Below are 6270 nucleotides of genomic sequence, written 5' to 3' on the forward strand. Positions count from 1 at the left end.
GTTGGGAGCCAGCAGTCCTGGATTGTGAGAGGGACATCCCTCGAGGGGTCTCAGATTGGAGAGGGTGCAGGCTGGGCTGAGGGACACCCCCCCCCCTTGCACAAATTTCATGCACAGGGCCTAGTTAAAAAATATTACACAATCTCTAAGTTATAGAACTTTACCCAGTATATATGACCTTCTAAAATCTTTCAGAATTCCATGACTTCTCTCCCTCTAATTCTATGCATGCATTCAGATCCATCCTTCAAGTATATAAGTACCTGATCAGATTCTTTATAAAGTGTTCTGATAGTTGAGAATTTAAGGACATTCAGTCTACATGTCAGTCAAATACAATTTCCCTTAATATCCTTTACATAATTTCTGAATAGAATCTATTTGTGATATCCATATTGTCTAATTGAGCATATAATAATTTTAACAAGTCATTGTTCAAATCAAGAAAATATTTCATTGTTTGCTCAATTATTTCATTTTCTGGTATAATTTTTCTTCCCCTGGGCTTTAAGGAGTATAGCACCATGTTTAAGATCATGTGCTATGAATAGATATCTGTACATGATTACTGGCTCTGCCACTTAGCAGCGATGTGATTTGGGAATGCTTACACAACTTCTGAGCCTTAATTTCTTTGTCTATAAAATAGCGAAGACTAAGCCTCTATATATGGTAGCTATTATCATTGTTATTCATCATAATATAATTTAAAATGCTAACATTTAAGCAGAGTTTAGTCTGGCAGGATAGGACAAGAAGAAATTAAATGTGATTATAATTAACAACAAATACACACAAGAAAGTAAATGTGGCAAGTAGCATTGCTACTCTATTCTAAACATATCCCTACTTTTATTTAAATGAATAAAGCTAATTGTTAGATAAGAATCCCTGACGCAGCCGCTTTTGAATGGCCCTGAGTGGGGCTCGGCCAGGGAGCCCGGGGACTCTCTAGGCTTCCGGGCGCAGTTGGTCAGCGCCAGGGCTCGACTGAGGTGCCACGGTACGATGAGGCACCAGTATTTAAGAGATTATGGCATCTGAAACCCACAATGTTAAAAAACGGAACTTTTATAATAATATTGAGGATCATTCCATTGATCGTCCTAGAAAAAGGATCTCTAATTTCACTAATAAGAACATGAAGGAGGTTAAGAAATCTCCAAAACAGTTGGCTGCTTAGATAAATAGAACAGTTGGACACGCTGTTAAAAGTCCAGATAAACTACGTAAGGTGATATACCACAGAAAGAAAGTTCATTATCCTTTTCCAAATTCTTGTTTTAAAAAGAAACAGTCCCCTAGAAGTGGGGGCTGTGACATGGCAAATAAAGAAAATGAACTGGCTTGTGCAGGCCACCTGCCTGAAAAATTACACCATGATAGTCGAACATATTTGCTTAACTCCAGTGATTCTGGTTCTTCACAGACAGAAAGCGCATCATCAAAATACAGTGGGTTTTTTCTGAGGTTTCTCAGGATCATGAAACAATGGCATAAGTTTTGTTCAGCAGGAATTTGAGATTGAATGTAGCTTTAACTTTCTGGAAAAAGAGAAGTATAAGTGAACTTGTAGCTTATTTGGTGAGGATGGAAGACCTTGGAGTGGTGGTGGATTGCCTTCCTGTGCTTACCAATAGTTTATAGGGAGAAAAACAATACATCTTACTCGGCTGCTGTGTAGACTTGTTGCCCCTTGTAAAGTCACTACTTAAAAGCAAATTTGAAGAATATATAATAGTTGGTTTAAACTGGCTTCAAGCAGTCATAAAAAGGTGGTGGTCAGAAATGTCGTCCAAAACAGAAATTATAAATGATGGAAATATTCAGATTTTAAAACAACAATTAAGCAGATTGTGGGAACAAGAAAACCATTTTACTTTGGTTCCAGGATATACTGGCAATATAGCTAAGGATGTAGATGCTTATTACAGTTGCATTCAAAGACTTCATCTACTAAAGAGCATTTGGTTATTCAAAACATCCCTGGACTATATGATTTCCAAACAAGTCTCATTGGAGAACTGTGAACTATGAAAGAAATCAAAACCGTTTTCTTCTAAAGCCACATATGAAACCAATAACAAAACCCTAGCAATCTACTTCACATTGAAGTGGAAAAATATCCGAAAGGAGCAGCTTCAACTTTAATAAGGTGAAAGTGCACTATGAAGATTGTTCACCTTTGCTGCATTTGGGATTTATATGGTTACTTGGCAACACTGTTGAAGAACTACTGAATCTTAATGCAATCCTTCATAAGAATATACTTTATACTATGTGAAAAAATAAGATAAAATTATTACTAAGAAAAGCAATGACCAATCATCATTACTTTTTTTAAGATTGTGTTTTATAAGAAAACAAATGTGTGCAGCTATTTTCTTATGTTGAAAGACTTTAAAAGTTTTAAACATCATAGCAAATAATACTAAAAGTTTTTTTGTCCACACTGAGATACTGTGTAAACAAAATGCCTTAATTATTAATAAGCCAATGTATATGATACCAAGATCTGTTTTAAAAAAAAGTAAAACCAACCATGCTTCTGGCATGAAAGTTATGGAATTAAATCAGGGGTTTCCATTCATGTGGAATATTGTTAAAACTTATTCCACACCATCTTTAAAACTTGAGAATATTTTTAATATCTCTGAAATTGTTTTGCCAGAATCGTCATGCCATGTATATATGTGTTATTCTTATATAAAAGAAAGAGGTGAATATGTAAAAAAAAAAAAAAAAGAATCCCTGCCAATCTAGGGAGCTTGCACTCTATCCTATAGGTAAAGGAAAGCCACTCAGGGTTTTAAGATATATGCTTTTTTTAAAGGCCATATGTCTTTCTGTACCACCTCAACTCTCCTTCCCAAGGTACACAGAAGGCCATCAATTAGGTTGTGAGTTGACAGCCATGGCCTCCAGGGCAAATCCAGCCTGCTGACTGATTTTGCAAATAAAGTTTTATTAGAACACAGCCATTCTCATTCCTTTATCTATTGTCTATGGCTGCTTTTGCATTGTAATGGCAGAGTTCAGTAGTTGCAATAGAGAGCACCATGGCTGCAAAATTTAATCTATTTCCCATGCTGCTATGTACAGTTAGATTCCTACACCAGGTTATTAAAACTGGAATTCTTTGGGAATGGATGGAGGCGTAGTAAACAGAAACTTTTGAGCTTTGATGTGGAGTTGAAAGATTGCACAGGGAGAGAAAAACAGCTTCTCTCTTTCTTGAGCACAGTTTAAGGGCATATTTTTAATACATGTCATTTTACTATGGATATTTTAAAATAGAATATTTTAGACATCTGCTTTGCTCTCCACCCTAGGAACTCACCATACTTCATTGCTGGGGACACTTAGTCCTTGGAAGCAGGAGGACGGAAGTCAGACAGAGCCTCCACCTAACACTTGAGTTTCTCTAATAGATTTTTTGTCTTTTATCTCTACCTTGTCTTTCTATAAAAGTTCTCCCTCCCCTGCACCTTCTGCATGCAATCAATCATCAAATGCTGTTGATTTTATCTTCTAGTTCCTGACTCTACCTGTTCCTTTCTTACAGACATAGCCCAGGCATGCACCACCTTTCCCCTAGACAACAGCAACATTTCATAACCTGGCCTCTAGGATTCTCCCATGTAATCCTTCTCCATGCTGCCCTCGGAGAGGTATATGGAAAATGAAATTCTGTGTATGCCACTTTGGAGCTTAAAATTCTCCAGTGACTCCACATTTCAAATAGGATAAAAATCCAAGATCCCTACTATGGCTTACAAAAATCCTTTTGGCCTACGTTTTCTAGCCTTATCATCATCTACTTCAATCCATCTCTACCTCTCAGACTTCTTGCTTCACTAACACTTGTTTATTTGTACTTTCTTAAACAGGCCATTATGTTAGCCTGGGCTAGGTGCAGAGGCTATAACATTTGAAATGTTGCAATTTGATTGTCTTCCATTTAGATGGGGAATTGCTATTCATCTTTTATATCCCTCTCTGTGACTTTCTCTAACTCCTAGTTAGATTTCATGGCCCCTCTGTATTACATCTGTAGTTTGGATATTATCTATTATTACATATACCACACTATACTGCCATTTGTTGACACATTTTTCTCCTTTACTAAACGGTGATTTATTCAGGGATGACAAGGACTGCGTTTTAGTCAAATCTGAATCCTTAGTTCAAGGCATGGAGGAGAAGCTCAATATACAGTATATTTTAATGATTGGCAGACCTTTAAAAACTGTATGTTGTACAAATGTTGAATATAAATATAATAATTTTACTTTTACTTTTATTCCAGTTCTGTGTCTCACACCTTGTCTCCCTTTCACCACCTCCCTATAAGATAGACTTTCTCCTGAACCCCAGTCCTTGTGGCTGAATCCCACTAGATCTGTTTTTGTATATCTCTGTCATAAACAATCTCTTTCCTAAGACTGCCAAGCAATTGCACTACCCTGATTTGTGCTCTACCAGCCTATGGAACTCCCACTTTCAGCCCATTTGCCACTGGCCTTTACTGATGCCAATTTTCTACAGCCAGACTCTAGCGTTTCTGAAGTATCTTTCTAACTGCTGGAACCTTTTTTGGTCAACTGTCATGTTCTGGAAAGTCTATCTAATGTTACGTTTTGGCAGTGTTGCATTTGCCAATTAAGCCCCAGTTCTGAGAGTTCTCATAAAGGGGTCAATTAAGAGTAGTTAGTTGTCAACTTTTAATTCTCCATGCCCTTATAAACCAGAAGTTAGCCTAAAGGGTAAAGAGTTTCGTGTGGTTAAAAAATATTAAAAATGGCTAATTATATTGTCACTTGGTTTCCTTACATTGGAAAGTACAAAGAGGACAACCTGAGTTATTTAAGATATGCCTATGTTTATTTAACATACATTCACACAAAATAAAATAAATATTTTGGCAATTCAGCAGCTAAATGCACTTAGGATATATCCACATTTACAAGACAAAGGTAGCATAGCACACTAGATGAATGCACAAGCACTAGGGTCGAACAATATTTGAGGTTAAATCTTGGCTCAAAAACTTATCAGCTAAGTTATCTTTGGGCGAGTTATTTAGCCCCTTTGGGCCTTAGCTTCCTTATTTGTAAAATGGGGACCATGGATATTTACCTCATAGGGTTGTTATGCGGACCAAATAAGATACTATATATGAGATGTTTAGGATAGTGTCTAGCACACAGAAAATGCTCAATGAATGGCAACTTCAGAAAATGATACCTAAAATTGCCCTCTCCCGCAATGGCAGAAGTTAATGATACTGATAGTTCATATGACCTATAAAGCTGATCTTCAACTTAAAAATGTGCCAAAAATCCTAAGTGAGTTGCTAATCTATCCATAAAAACAATGTTCTAAATGGTGATTAGGTTGCCAATCCAGCCCAAACTAGCCAATTTAACTCATTTTATACTTGAAATATAATACAAAGAGTATAGTACTATTTAACTATTATTGTTCCCATGGTAGTGACAGCTACTAGGGCAGTGGTTGGCAAACTGTGGCTCACGAGCCACATGCGGCTCTTTGGCCCCTTGAGTGTGGCTCTTCCTAAGCCTTAGGAGTACCCTAATTAAGTTAATAACAATGTACCTACCTATATAGTTTAAGTTTAAAAAATTTTGCTCTCAAAATAAATTTCAATCGTTGTACTGTTGATATTTGGCTCTGATATTTGCCGACCACTGTACTAGGGGATGGGGGCCCATGAGGAGGAGTGAGCTATCATTGCCTTGGAAGTAGGGGCCCATAGACAAGTCTGTTCATCAGTATGTGTGGGTAAATGATACAACAGCTGTATTAAGAGAGATCATATATTAAGCTCAGAAAAAAACGTAATATAAACTACAAAAACTAGCAAGTCACAGAAAGAATCACAGCTATCATTGTGGTGATAATAGGGAATGTCTTAGTGTCCTCTGGCACACAACTTTAATTTGTGAGTATCAAACAGAGATCATTTGATATTTTTAGCATGTCTTCAAATCATAAATAGTTCCATATGAACACAAGGAAGATAGGTCTATGTTTTTCAACATCTATACATTTGCAAATAAGAAAAGCAGATGCAGCCTGGCTGGCATGGCTCAGTGGTTGAGTGTCACCCTATGAACCAAGAGGTAATGGTTTGATTCCAAGTCAGGGCATATGCCTGGGTTGTGGGCTCAATACTCAGTGTGGGTTGTGCAGGAGGCAGCCAATCAATGCAATGATTCTCACTCATCATTGATGTTTCTCTCTCTC

General features: G+C 37.1%; 1 protein-coding gene and 1 pseudogene across 2 annotated transcripts in view; one reads left to right on the forward strand and one right to left on the reverse strand.

Annotated features, from left to right (window-relative positions):
* Window positions 1-1881, forward strand: part of LOC102247735 — a 587465-nt pseudogene extending 585584 nt beyond the window's left edge.
* Window positions 1-6270, reverse strand: part of CHM (choroideremia (Rab escort protein 1)) — a 239710-nt gene that overhangs the window by 800 nt on the left and 232640 nt on the right. The gene's annotated exons all lie outside the window — the stretch shown is intronic.

This window comes from Myotis brandtii, unplaced genomic scaffold (genome assembly GCF_000412655.1).
Source record: "Myotis brandtii unplaced genomic scaffold, ASM41265v1 scaffold2, whole genome shotgun sequence".
NCBI lineage: Eukaryota > Metazoa > Chordata > Mammalia > Chiroptera > Vespertilionidae > Myotis > Myotis brandtii.